General features: G+C 38.0%; 1 protein-coding gene across 1 annotated transcript in view; it reads right to left on the bottom strand.

Moving 5' to 3' along the window:
- The window catches only part of camkvb (CaM kinase-like vesicle-associated b), a 42000-nt gene extending 37087 nt beyond the window's left edge, over window positions 1-4913 (bottom strand). The window contains exon 1 of the mRNA XM_067588253.1: window positions 4708-4913. The gene's annotated coding sequence lies outside the window, so the exon portion shown is untranslated. The remainder of the gene's footprint in view (window positions 1-4707) is intronic.
- Between the last annotated feature and the right edge of the window lie 8612 nt (window positions 4914-13525).

Below are 13525 nucleotides of genomic sequence, written 5' to 3'. Positions count from 1 at the left end.
TGTCTAATGTGTTCAGAGACTGTGGCAATTGTGAAGTGACACTACAGACAAATCACAAATCTTTGGAGCAACCATACCTACTCAAATCTAAACTGAAGGCACAGAAAATAGGAGTTAAACACGCAACAAATCATCAGGACTGTGTGGGTGTGGTTTGGTTTCATCGAATTTGATTGACAGTGGTCTGGCAACATGAGTAAACAACTCCACAGCTGTTAACAGATTCTAATTCAAATGTTGCTAACAGAGCCCTGGTCAGTTCAAACCAGTGAGAAAAGCACAAACAAAAACAAAAAATACAAATCTTTCATTGCTTATAGTAAAAAGCTGATTGAGGTTGTTGAGGGTCTTTTAAGAGTAATGTCCACCAGGCTAGAAAGCAGTGTTTCGCTGCCTACTGTGGTTGTCTGTCAGCATCATTGATGAGTGTGGTTGGGTCTAGTGATGTCAGAGTGTACTGACACACCATGGTGTACATTTCTGCATCACTGCAAGGTTAGCAACAACAAAGTAGCTTGATTTCATTACAAATTTGAGTTAAAGTGTTGGACTTGTTGACATTACACAGCCACAAATAAAGTATGACTTCACATTGCTCTCTGAATACCAATATGAGTGGGAGTGACTCTGGTGACTTATGCAATTTGATGACATCATATGTATTCTCTCAATTGGCGGATCACCTGCGCCTTGGTCCTGCCTCCTTCTAAGCACCCACCAATGGGAAAAATCTAATCAAAAATTCAGTTTATGAATCTATTTTTTAAAAAGCTGCATGAGGGTAAGTCAGATTGCAAAAAAAGTGTACCCATAACAATAAGAAGAATACTGTAACAGATAAAGGATAATATGAACAACGGTTTGTGTAAAGGCAGTAGTGAAATTTGCTGGCACATAATGATTTATAAGTGAGCATAGATCAAGTTACTATGTGTATGAATTAGCTCTTAAAACAAGGATGCTGACAATCAACTACTCCTGTGTGCACATACACTGTACATTTCTGTCCTCATTTTTAATGCATCCTTCATAAATCTGTCACAAATGTGAGCATCTTCTCTTTCATGCTGAGATTAGCAGCTTAATGTCAGATGCTGCATGGCACGACTGCTTAGCGACTGCTACAGGTATCACTGCAGGATTTATTCACTGTAGTAGCCCCCTCATTTTACTCTCACTCGCTTCTCACAGCAGGATATTGATCCACTGTAAATGGAGTGAGCACAAGCACTGCTACAAAAAATAACCTATGTGTTGCTGCAGTTACTCTCTGACTTCATGGTGTCATTTATCTTTGCTTGGCTGCTTGAGTCATGTGAGGACAGTGTTGGACTGGGTTTAATGGGTGGACAGCAGTGGCAGTAAAACTGGAGAAGCAATAAAATGAAGCCCATTAACTCAAATATTCAACAATTAATCAGAAATAATGGTGGAATCATTTAACATATGTAGAGCTGAACGTCTCCATGATTTATTTTCTTAGTTTACGGGATATGGTTTGCTCTGCAAAAAGTGATATTTAAAGCACCATATTTGCATGACATCACATTCATGAAAGCGAACACATCTGCAGGCTGTTTGGAAATGTTTTCTCATGAGCAAACATGTATCATGTAATTTAATTTCCTCTGTGGACATTTTTAAAATGCTGCGATACGTTTGGCCACTCAGTGGGTAAGGCAATAATGAGAAAATGTACAGTTTACTTGGCAAAAATCTGTATTTGTAAGGTATACCTCACATGTGGGTTATGTAAAGTCAATACAACATTCAGCCTCTGCAGTGGTTGAGTATCCACACGCTTTTGATTCTACTCTTCAAAGAGAGAGTCTACATTCACAGTCCACATATTACAGTTCTCATAAAAAGAGCCAGTCCTATCTTATTACTTCAGATCTAACCCTTCCATACTTATGGGATGCTATCTCTGACTTAAGTCATTAAACTCCCTTGTCTTGTATAATACAAGTCCCTCACTCATACTCAAACACCCACTACTCTTATTTTCTCACAACACTGGCGACAATATAATGAAATCCCACATTGGGAGCATCTCTGACACTACAATAATGTCAGCAGCACAGTGACAATTCCTGTGCTTTAGTGTCAAAGTGTGTACTCTTCACTCTCCATGGAGAAAATGAATCTCAGCCATGTAGACACATAAAAAGTTGGGCAAACATACTGTATGGCAAGATGAACTAACAAGGATCAGCATCAGTGCATTCACAGTCTCCACTTGTAAGAACAGAGCAGTGTTTTTTGATAAATGAAAAGAACCGCATCTCAGTATTGGGTAATCTTGCTGGCCCTCCGCATGATGTCTTTGCTGCAGTACATACCAATTTATGCCTCAATATTGCTGCTCAGTGTATGATTTGATCTACACACAGTGCAGGTTTTCAGCACAGTGCTCTCCCTGACTAAGAGTGCACATGGTGACATTAGTTTATTGAGTGGCTCTTGCACAGGAGTATGAGTTGTTGAACACTCTCCATGGTTTCCATAAAATTTAAATTTAAAATCAGCACAAACAAAGCCACATGCAAGGAAGAGAAAAAATGTAAGCATAATATCTTACAGACAAAGGAAACTTGCAGGAGGTGGACCACCTGTGAGCTCAATATGCACTGCATACAGAGGAGCAAAGTATTACTAAAGGCAGAAAGTAATGTTAACATCGCATTTTGGATTACATTGTTGCAGTGGGAGATAAAAAAAATGAATAAAATGGAATCAGATGAATGAACAGACTTCCAGAAATTCATACCACAGCTATTTATACTGTACTCTGCCGCCTGCCGAGTTATTTATTTCCATTCATTTATTCATATTCATTTATCACTGTTACCCTAATTATTTCACCAGTATTAACAAATTTGTACATCTGCCGTCACATTTTCAAAGCAATCCTCACATTTCCACATTTCTCTATCATGCCAGCAGCTTGCTCAGAATCAAGAGCGGATGCATCACAAAGTTTGAGCGGCTCTCCCCGGAGATCTAATTGTGTACAAATTGCGAGGCTATGTGGTAATCTGCTGCGCTTTCCTGTAGCTGCTGCTGCCACAAGCCACCTGGGGTCCACTGCAAGACCGGACCTCTTCTGGGACTGAACAAATCATTACATACAGCTCACTGGTGACCCAGTGTGCATCCCTCATCTTAAAGGGCCTTAAGGATGTGACATATGGATAAATGGTATCAACCTATAGTGGAAATGCTCCCACAGCGGATTTTCTTTTCCTGTGTAAATCCGAGTGTGTTGATCAGCAGGGCTGTGTGCTGTCAGTGGCAAAGAACTGACTTAAAACCTAAATAGCAGATTAATAATAATGAATGTCAAGGGCTAGATTGAGACCTGATTATTCTCAGTTTTACTGAAAGCCTTGAACTAAATGTCAGTGTCTGCTCTCTAATGTTCTTCTGAGGCAAGGAACATGCCAGAGTTGAGAGAGATTAGTGTCTCACAGGCTGCTACAGTAAAAAAAAGCCTAATCTTTTCACTGCATGCTGATGGCAGCAGGAGTTATTCTTTATGAACTTGCACCTTTGCAGAATGCAAAACACTAGATTACTGCTCTTTTCCAAAAAGTTAATTAATTTTAATGTCTGCGTACAAAGGTCATCAGTGCATGTGTTTTGAATAACAAGAAAATTCTCTTTTGCATGTGGTATTTGATGACCATTGACCTAACAAAAATCTAATTATATATTTGAAGCAGAATAAAAAGGGTTTTCAATTTCAATAAAAGTCTTGATTAGGTTTATTCGATTCATTTGTAAAGGGCATGTATCACCGTCCACTGTTTAGCAATGACAATATGCCTCAAGTTGCTCTGTTCTAAGCCATCTTTAACCTCTGCCACTTCTCAAAGGAGATGAAAAACCCGCACTGACACTGTCAGAGGACATTACTGACCTTTGACATGGTGCAGTCTGTCTAGTTTTTCATATGAAAAGTTTGTGTGGTGGGGCAGCTTGACATAAGTCACTTAAAATGATCATTATATGTTTGAATGTTGCTCAGTGTTTTGACATCAGCATCCCCACAGAGTTGCAGCATCAGCACTTAGATGGATGCGGAGAAGCGCAGCCTGTGGAGCCAGTGGAGACTATTGTGCTGTTATAAATATATAATATATATAATACTCCTGTATTATAAGAACTGAAAGACTCTCACTGCCTAAAAAATGAGGATTCAGGATGATGAGGAGGTCTCATATTTTCTATTCATTCTTAAACACACACTAATGCGTCAACTGTAAACTTTGTCAAGTAGCAATTAAAATATACATCTCACTGCCTTTGTGTTTGGTGTCAATTTTAAGAAGCGTTTTTGTGGATGTGTTTAGATTAGTTTTTGGGTGTTTTGGGTGCCATCAGATTCAAATCTATTATACAACTTCAACTGATTTGCCTTTACCAAATGGTGTAAAAACCCTTTTAAATATTTGTTTAATGCATCAGGTCTGATTGTGTCTAATTGACGTCGGAGCGCTATTTCATAGCTTCATTGTTCTTTGTTCTGCAAAATATTATGTAAGAAACTTAAATGGCTAGGGTTAGTGATCTAAATAGACTTCGATCCATCGCTAAAGAAGAAAACATATTTGAAGTGATCGCGATTTGTGTTTTTCTTGCGCATTCTGCTGAGTTCATTGATTCCGAAATCTGAACGGCAATTCAGAAAACATCTCAACTTACCTTGACACCAAATTCCGCCTCTAAACGTAGGATCCAGAGACCGTCAAAGTCGAGTTTGTCCTCAGAGTGCCCCCCAACTCCTGTTACACTAAACGTTCCTGTGAAGTTTATAGAAATAAAAGTACTTCTACATCAAATTCTTGCGCTCCTGCAGCCTGTAGTAGTGTACCATCTGTTGTGCCTGAGCGCGTCGAGCTCTGACGGTGAGCAGGAGAAGGAGGGAGAGAAGAGGGGGGAGTTTAGTGTCCAGAGCGCACAGCGGATAGGACAGCGCACACAGGAGGAGCAGGGTCAGAGACAAGTCTGAGATAGTTCATCTCCAAACCTACTGATCACACTGTATTTCATAGTTCACAGAATCAGCATGAGACGTGCAGCATGAGGAGAATTAACTGATGATCGAGCGTGTGGTGGAGGATGCGCCTGCACTCACTGTCACTCATCCACCACACAGTAAACATAATCTAATAGCCTTTTAGACACGTGCATTTATCAGAGTATTTATTGTCTGACATTAACAAATATTAGAAAATAGGAAATAAAAACTATAAATGTGAACATATGAACATATGAATCTAATCAAAAAAAGTTTTTAAAAAACCAAACAGATTATCTATTTAAAAAAGCATAAAAGACAATTGTATGCCATGGTTAAAATGCAAATATTACTGAATTCTATAGTAAAACATAAAGAGACATTAAAACATTCAACTTCTATAGTGAATACTAGAGGCAGCCTTTTTTTCTTTAAGGTAGGTGATCTGATCTCTTCTGAAATGAAAGAGTACGCATATTCCACTTCATGGCATTTATTTCTATCTTCATATTTATCAGTAGGCTACATCATTAGCCTGCCTGCTATCATGCAGACTCATTCCACTGTAGCTGTTGTCTAATCTGACCAACGGCTGGCCTGCTGGTTTAACAGAATGGTTCATAACTGAATGTTCAGTCCCTGAAAAAGGAAATATATGTCCATTAATGGTCATAAATTACAAATGTTATACATCATGCTGTTGTCCTTGGATAATACTCTGAACTATAACCTACATATAGATTCATGTTGATCTGCAAATGACTATTACTGTAGATTAATGTCAAAATGTAAATGTTGTAAAATTAATATGTTAGGTCATTGTGACTTGCTTAAATGATCAGTTCACCCAAAAATTAGCTTTCTAACTTAAACATTTCTTCCAAGTTTGTTTTAAAACAACACTCACATGCCTGCATGTACATTGAAACACTTTTAGTTGCTGTAATTATTCCTCATGTCCAATCTGAACATATACAGATCTATTCCCAATGTGATTCTAATGTAAGTGACAAGAGACACAATCCACAGTCCTCACTGTGTGCAAAAGTGCTTTCCAAAGTTCAGCTGAGCTTCCACGTCTTTGCAATATTTTTAGTGAGAAATTTCCTCTTGGTGTTTTCATAGACAGCATTTCTTTGATGAGCTAGGAACTATGAGCATGTGACTGTTGTTGTCAGACTGACTTGAAAATATGTGAACCAATCCTTTGGTTCACACTTATTTCATTTTAATCCGAGCAGTAACTCGTCATGCAGGTAGTTTCTAGGTTTTCAGTTTTCATTCTCTGAGATTACTGCCTCCACCTCAAATACCAGCGTTAATACAACCCAATCTCACAGCAGTTTATGAAATAGTCATGAAATTTAATCTATAAACTATAACCACTACATTACTCAACATTTCATCACAAGATTTTATCTTTGTTTTTATTTCTTTACTTTAATTTCATCAGTCTGAATCAGTCTGTTGAGTGGACCAGAGGACCCACTGCAGGGAAGTATTTTCCTAACTGTCACCATGTTAAGGTTTCCTTTTAATGATACCTTTAACATTTCTCAACAAAAAACACAAAAGTGTCCTTGATAACTCAGCAATACAGGTTAATGTTAAGGCCGCCAGTTGAATTATTTCTCTTTCGATTCTAAGAAATAAAGTTTTTTTGACAGTTTTAGAGCGGCTGCATTACCCATGATCCTCAGCCAACATTACTATGGAGATGAAGACAGTCACTTTGCATTTCGCTACAAAACTTTTTTTAATGTTGGATGACGTGGCTCATGGAAGGGCATCATGTTGTGGGCGGACTTGGCGCATTCAACTCCTGTTTTGGCTAAAAAATATCTGAAATAAACCAATATCTTTACTTTTTCTTAGCATAGATCATCTAGATGCAGTGTAATTACTAGTTTGGCTGTACTAGATATTTGATATATTCAGTAGCTATATCTTTTTATGACCCTATTTACAACCCTACTTTGCAAACTGGAAGAACTACAACTGTGGTGCTGATTTGTATCAAACTGCATAGCACAGAAATTGTAGTTTTTAAAAAATATAACTGGTTTTCCCAGAATTGGAAGTTGTGAATACTGAATTGAGAGTACATTGAAGAGTTTAAGGGGATGGTAAACACATTTGTGTAATCAGATTTTAAATATCTAATTTTTAAATGGGTGAAAAATAATTTTAACCACGTTTTACCCATATTTGACAGTGTCCTCAATTGTTGACTATACTCACATGATAGCATTATAGGTCAAGAGCTCTCTATAACAGTTGGTCCAATGTCTGCAGCCCCTTTTGTTGCTGAATTATAAGCCTTCAAACATCCACCAAGGTCAAGGTTCAAAGGTCAGTAGTTGAAAGCCAGAGCCATGTAGAATCTTCATACTGACATATGTTACTCTCCAGGTCGAGACCTTTCCAATGATGTATTTGGTTTGGCTCTATGACATAGCATGTTTTTTTTTCTTTTTTAGTGGAAATAGTGACCAAAATGAGTCACCGTCAGAGATTACAATACTGCTGACCATTTAGGGCATTACTACAGACTTGGAGGAAGGCCTGAAGCGCTTGGGTTAGGGTTAGGGTCAAGATTTGGGTTGAAATCCTGAAAGGGCTGAAAAGACCAACGCGTTCTCATTCTCAGGTCGTCAAATATCGATGCATGCATAGGCTACTATTTACACAACCCTGGAGATTTTTTGTATCTTTATAAGTCTTGGTTTAGGGAGTTTATATCAGTATATCAGAATCTGTTTTATTAGCCAATGCAAGCATACAAAGAATGTGTCTTGACGTTTGTTCTCCAAAAATGCAACATAGAAGAATAAAAATAGACAACAGTAAGGTAATAATAATAATAATAATAACAATAATAATAATAATAATAATAATGAAATAAACAAAGTAATATTAAATTTAAATTGAAATTTTAAAATCTATTCACAGAATGGAATAGTAATAGTTTTGAAATGGGATATAAAACCTGAAATGAAATATTGACTGTACAGAGGAAATACGGACTGTGCTGTGGACAAAGAAATGAATTGTATGAAATATATGAAGGTGGCAAGAACAATAATTAAATGTGACATGTGCATAAATAATTAAATGATTTAACAGTGGATGTTGAATGCAATGAACAATATTAAGTCCAGTTTGATGAAATATATGAAAGTGACAAGTGCAGAGATTAAAGGAGGGATGTGAAATGTAAAGTCCAGTTTGATAACCCCGTCTTCATATGGCCATGGTACAAGATTTGATGCACATACACACACACAAACACACACAGACACACACACACACACACAACTTTGGAGTGTTTTATTGGATGATGTGGTTCAATATTAATTGAGGAAGATTCTATGTTTTAAGGAAGATGATTTCATATTAAATATCTCCAGCCACATATTCATGGAAATATAAAATTTAATGAACAACTTCCCATTTTACAATCACAGGCTATAAAACGCCTCTTCTTAACAGAGACAGTGGTGTTTGGATTCAGGTTGCAGCAGACGGGCGGCAATTTAAAATGGAATGAAGCCCACTGACGGCAGACAACCCAAAACAGTAGTCAAATGCGCCAAGTCCACCCACAACACAATGCTCTTCCATGACTTCCATTATCAAAAGCTGACAAAAAAACCTTTATTTCTCAGAATCAAAGGAGAAATAATTCAAACTGATGGCCTTAACATGAACCTATCATATTTTTGAGTTATCAAGGACACTTCCATGTTTTTGTGTTGAGAAATGTTGAAGATATCATTAAAAGAAAACCTTAACATGGTGACAGTCAGGAAAATACTTCCTGGCAGTGGATCCTCCGGTCAACCCAATAGACTAATGCAGACTAATAAAATTAAAATAAAGAAATAAAAACAAGGACAAAATCTTGTGATTAAATGTCGAGCAATGTGGTGTTTAGAGTTAAAAAAAAGAACAATAACAAACGAGAACAATACAGCTACTGTGCTCCCAAGTTCTGACTGACAGAAAAAAAAGAAAGGTGAAGAAAGATATTCCAATTGAAATACATTAGTTTGAAAGTTGTAATGAATGTCAAAAAAATTGGAAAATTTGTGTCCATGTACACGAATCTATAAATCAAATTTTGTGACACATTTCACATTTTGGTTAATAACATTTAAAAGATAAAACAGTAACATCTCTTTCTAGAAACAATGCCCCTTTTTATCACTGTGAACAATTTTTAGTGAGGTAAGTGAAGATACGTTTTTCCTTTTGTAATTTGGTTGAAACATTCTTTAAACTACCAAATCAAGCATCTGCAGCAGGCATGCATCTGATTGTTGTTGGAAATGAAATCATGCTCTAACATTCTGCGACTTATCCAAACCCTCAAGGGCCCACATGTCCACACGCATTACAAAATGAAGCGTGAGAGGAAACATACACATAAAACTGGGAACTGAAAACACTGGATGTTCATGGATCTAGACATCGGATACTCCGAGAGCAGATGGTTTACCCTCAATGTGACAGACACTATTAAGAGAGATTAAATCAAAGGTCAAAAGAATCCTGAGAAACTGGAGTCACATAGCAAGGTTTTCTAATAACAGTTCTGATTGTACTAAATGGTTGCTAATTCTTTATTTTTCTTAAACTGTATCCTTGCCAAGCACAAAATAGCACAAAACTAAAAAGCTATCTCTCCTCTATCACCTCCTGCAAACAGAACTGGATCCCTCCTCCAAACATTGCTGCCTCCTCACCCACATGTGCTGAAATCTGCTGAGACAGGTGAAGATGGAGCCTCCCACCCAGGATGAGTATTTTTGGCAGGGCACTGACAGAACATTGACCTTTGTGTCACTGGGTGCCATCTGCATCCACTGAGAGAAGCCAATCTGCCATACTGGCCATTACAGCTTCTGCCAACTGGGATCATACTTCTTAAGCTGTTCACGACGCGCTCGCCAGGCCCGGTCACTCCTATGATGGAGTGGTAGAAGAGCATCACAGCTCAGAGGGGTCACTCATTTCCAAGGGTCAGTGAATTGTGTTCAGGATGTTTATAATCCACCTCAGTCATCACAGAGGACCAAGTTATGGGAAATGGTGCAGGTTGCTTCTTTTTCCCCTAAGGGACTCAAACGAATAGTTTGGATTTTTGGGAAATACCTTTAATTGCATTCTTGCTGAGAGTTAGATGCCACTCTCATGTCTACCTGTTAGCTACGGCTAGGAGACAGATAGCTTATCTTAGCATAAAGATTTAGCGTAAAAACAGCTAGACTGGTTCTGTAATTGTTTTTGCACTTTGGATTTTGTACAAATTAAACAAACAAGATTTAATGTGTTGATTAGTGAGCTTTAGAGGTGCTGGTAGGTGGATTTTCCTACAGTGACCTGTCTCTCTGTGTCCACAATGGAAAGTTAATCTTATGCATGCTTGATCTAGCTCCATATTTAACTGACAAACATAAACGTGCAATAAATCTTCTCATCTAACTCTTGGCAAGACAGTGAATTAGTGTGTTTCCGAAAATGTCTAAAAAAAAAAAATTCCTTTAACAACTGATGCTTAGTTAATTTGGTTATGATACTTGTCCAAAGTTGCTTCTAAATTCTCCTTTTTAAGGAGTGTGTGGTGTTTTTGCCTAAACGAGAATTCAATCTAATTCAGAAAGAAAAAGGAGTGCATTTTTTAATGTCACAGAATAATTGCCCTTTCCTTTAGTAAAATTGATCCATTGTATTGTGACCAGTTGTAGTTTTTACAGTGATGAGTGAGCGTGCATCTCTCAATACTGCCTGTCCACTTTCTCACTCCTGCTGTGTGGCTACATGCTGGTCACACAAGCACAAGACAGACTCACATTGATGTCAAAAGATATACTTGAATATACTGGAGACCAGCCGAACTGTAACGTGTGAAACAATGCAGAGAAACTCAGGGACAGTGGAGCGATGTCTGAAATGTTTAACACTCGCAGTCAGTCATGTCTCCTGTCATGACCATATCATATGTAATGAGGCTAAGCAGTAGTTATTGCAGAATGTAGACTCAGCTGTCATGTTTCAACACTGGGACAAAAGAGACAGCTGGGGATCTGTCACCAGGATGTTATGTTCTTTAGGGCAGAGCCACGGTTCTTCATGGTGCAAAAGTTTCAGATGGACAGTGGGGAACCTGTGATTTTACTGATCAGTTCTCTTCTCTGTAGCTGATTGTGAATGGAGGGCACATGTTCTGAGACACGGTTATACAGTAGAGGAGTTACTTATCAAGTTAAGACTTTGTGTCAGGGGTATCTGTAATGTGTGTTTTATCCCCTCCGTCCAGCCACAGAGAGCAGCATTTAGCTCTTTGTCTTTATTCACTAAAGACTCTGATTGCTGCAGACATTCTGCTGCTACTGCTGTCCTCAACCATCTTTTCAGTGCTTTTTTTTATAGCGTGCCTAGTACTTTTGGTCACAGACAGACTGTGCTGTTTCACTGCAAACGCCTGATATCACAACAGCATCCATGGCCTTGTAGCATTACAGCGCTCAAGCTGGAGTTGCTATAGCAACGGGTGATCAGAGGGGTTATTTTTCTGTGTTTGTGAACATATTGAGGAGATGATGGGGAAAAGATGATTTTATAATCAGTCACCGACCAGATTGCATTTTGTACCCGCAGTACCACAACACCAGGCTTTTTAAAAGCCTGTAGAGCAATAAATGTCAACCTGTTATTGTTCCTCATTGCTGAAAGGTGCCAGAACACTAAGTCTGATGTAATCACTATAATATGTCCCTCCCCTTTTGGTAACCATCCATGAATGGAAGAAAAGTACTGCATGACAGCATCTCCTGAAACAAGCTTTTCAACAGGAGCCCTCCTGAGATTTGAAATCATAAAGGGCACAGCATGATTCAATATCACCCCTACAGAGAGGGTGCTGCTGACACTTTGCTGCCACATTTAAAGGTCAGAGCTAGAGGCATCAGCAGAAATGTAAGGATTACTTTACAATATGCAGTAACTGTATGTAAGTCTGGCAGATGGTTTACTTTGTAACAATCAATACATGCAGAGAAACATGGTTTTAAAATGGTTTATTGTAGTATATTAAAAAAAAAAAAAAAAAGTAAGTAATGATATATAAATTCAGAAATGTGTGTGTAACCCTTGTTACAATGTAATAACAGAGCACAGGTAAGTAATAGTCAATAGTAATAATTGGACCAGTAACGGAAGACACTAAGCTTTTAAGAGCCAATATTTTGAACATCAATAATGACACAGACTACAATGGTTTGTATGTTTGTGGCCACTTGTTATTTCAAGCTGAAAGTCAACATGTAATACAACAGCTTTTTTTGGAAAGAACAATGTATGAAAAATAACAAACTAAAATAATAAAGCCGGCAAAATAAAACAGAAGATACCCTTCGTTCCCAAAGTTAGTCCTTATTGCGTTGGGGCCCTTTTTCCGACCAATTGTCAGCGTATCACTGTCTATTTTAGTCCTACCGCACGGTCCGTGAGAAAGGAGAAACCAAGGAACCCTGCACGCATCTCAGGTTCAATACCAGTGGTTCGGTTCGGCTCGCCACCCAGTTCACACTGGGAATCTCTGGGTCTAGGGATCTGGAGCCTTGCAGGAGTCCAGCAGGAAGTACTGGCTGCGTCCCCTTTTTCTTTATGGTATCACCAAAAACCTGACCTAGAGACAGGCCAGATGAGATCCAAATATCTCATTACATTCATACTGTCTGCATAAATCATGTTCATTTTCTAATCTCCCATGAATTATTACCAATTAATAATAATATTTTGTATTAATCAGTTCAAAACATGTTCTCAAAAAGGTTTAGTTGTACAACAAAAATATATCTTTAGTTCCAAGTGTTCATTTGTAGTTGTGTAACTATAAATACATTCAAAGTGCTTCTTATAATCATGTTCAAATACACAGTAATAACCATCTACAAATACTCAAAATTATGTGGTTACACAAGTAACCGACAAAAGTACATTTCACAAAAATAAAATAAAATACTGTGGAGTACCCCTTTAATTTGGTCAAAATTGCATCAAATGCAGTAAACATTAATAGTAACATGAGGCATTAAGGCTTAACGTGCTTAATTGTCTCTCCTTGCACCGGTAACAGTGAGAGATTGCACTAAATATTAACCTCTTTAATTACCATAAACATAAAATAAACATAAATTGCACGTAACACCAAATAATCATGCCAGCTAAGTGGCTAGGCTCAAGCTAACACGCTATTAGCGTCACAAAACACAGTGTCAGATAGAGCACTATTAGCACCTTTTAATGGCTATCAGCGCCAATTAACATAAATATCAGCTGCCTTACAGTCATCTTAACAGGTTTTATAGTGTTTTCACTCACCGCTGAGTCAAAGTATGAACGAGGTTTACAGCATTTCACCTCGGCAGACCCGCGAAAATCATCCGGCCTCTCACGCTGCTTTACAATCTTAAATGCAACAGTATGGCGGTTAGC

The sequence above is a fragment of the Thunnus thynnus genome, chromosome 4, assembly GCF_963924715.1.
Source record: "Thunnus thynnus chromosome 4, fThuThy2.1, whole genome shotgun sequence".
Classification (NCBI taxonomy): Eukaryota; Metazoa; Chordata; class Actinopteri; order Scombriformes; family Scombridae; genus Thunnus; species Thunnus thynnus.
Note: the sequence above shows the minus strand (reverse complement) of the source record. Positions and strands in the feature narration are given on the sequence as shown.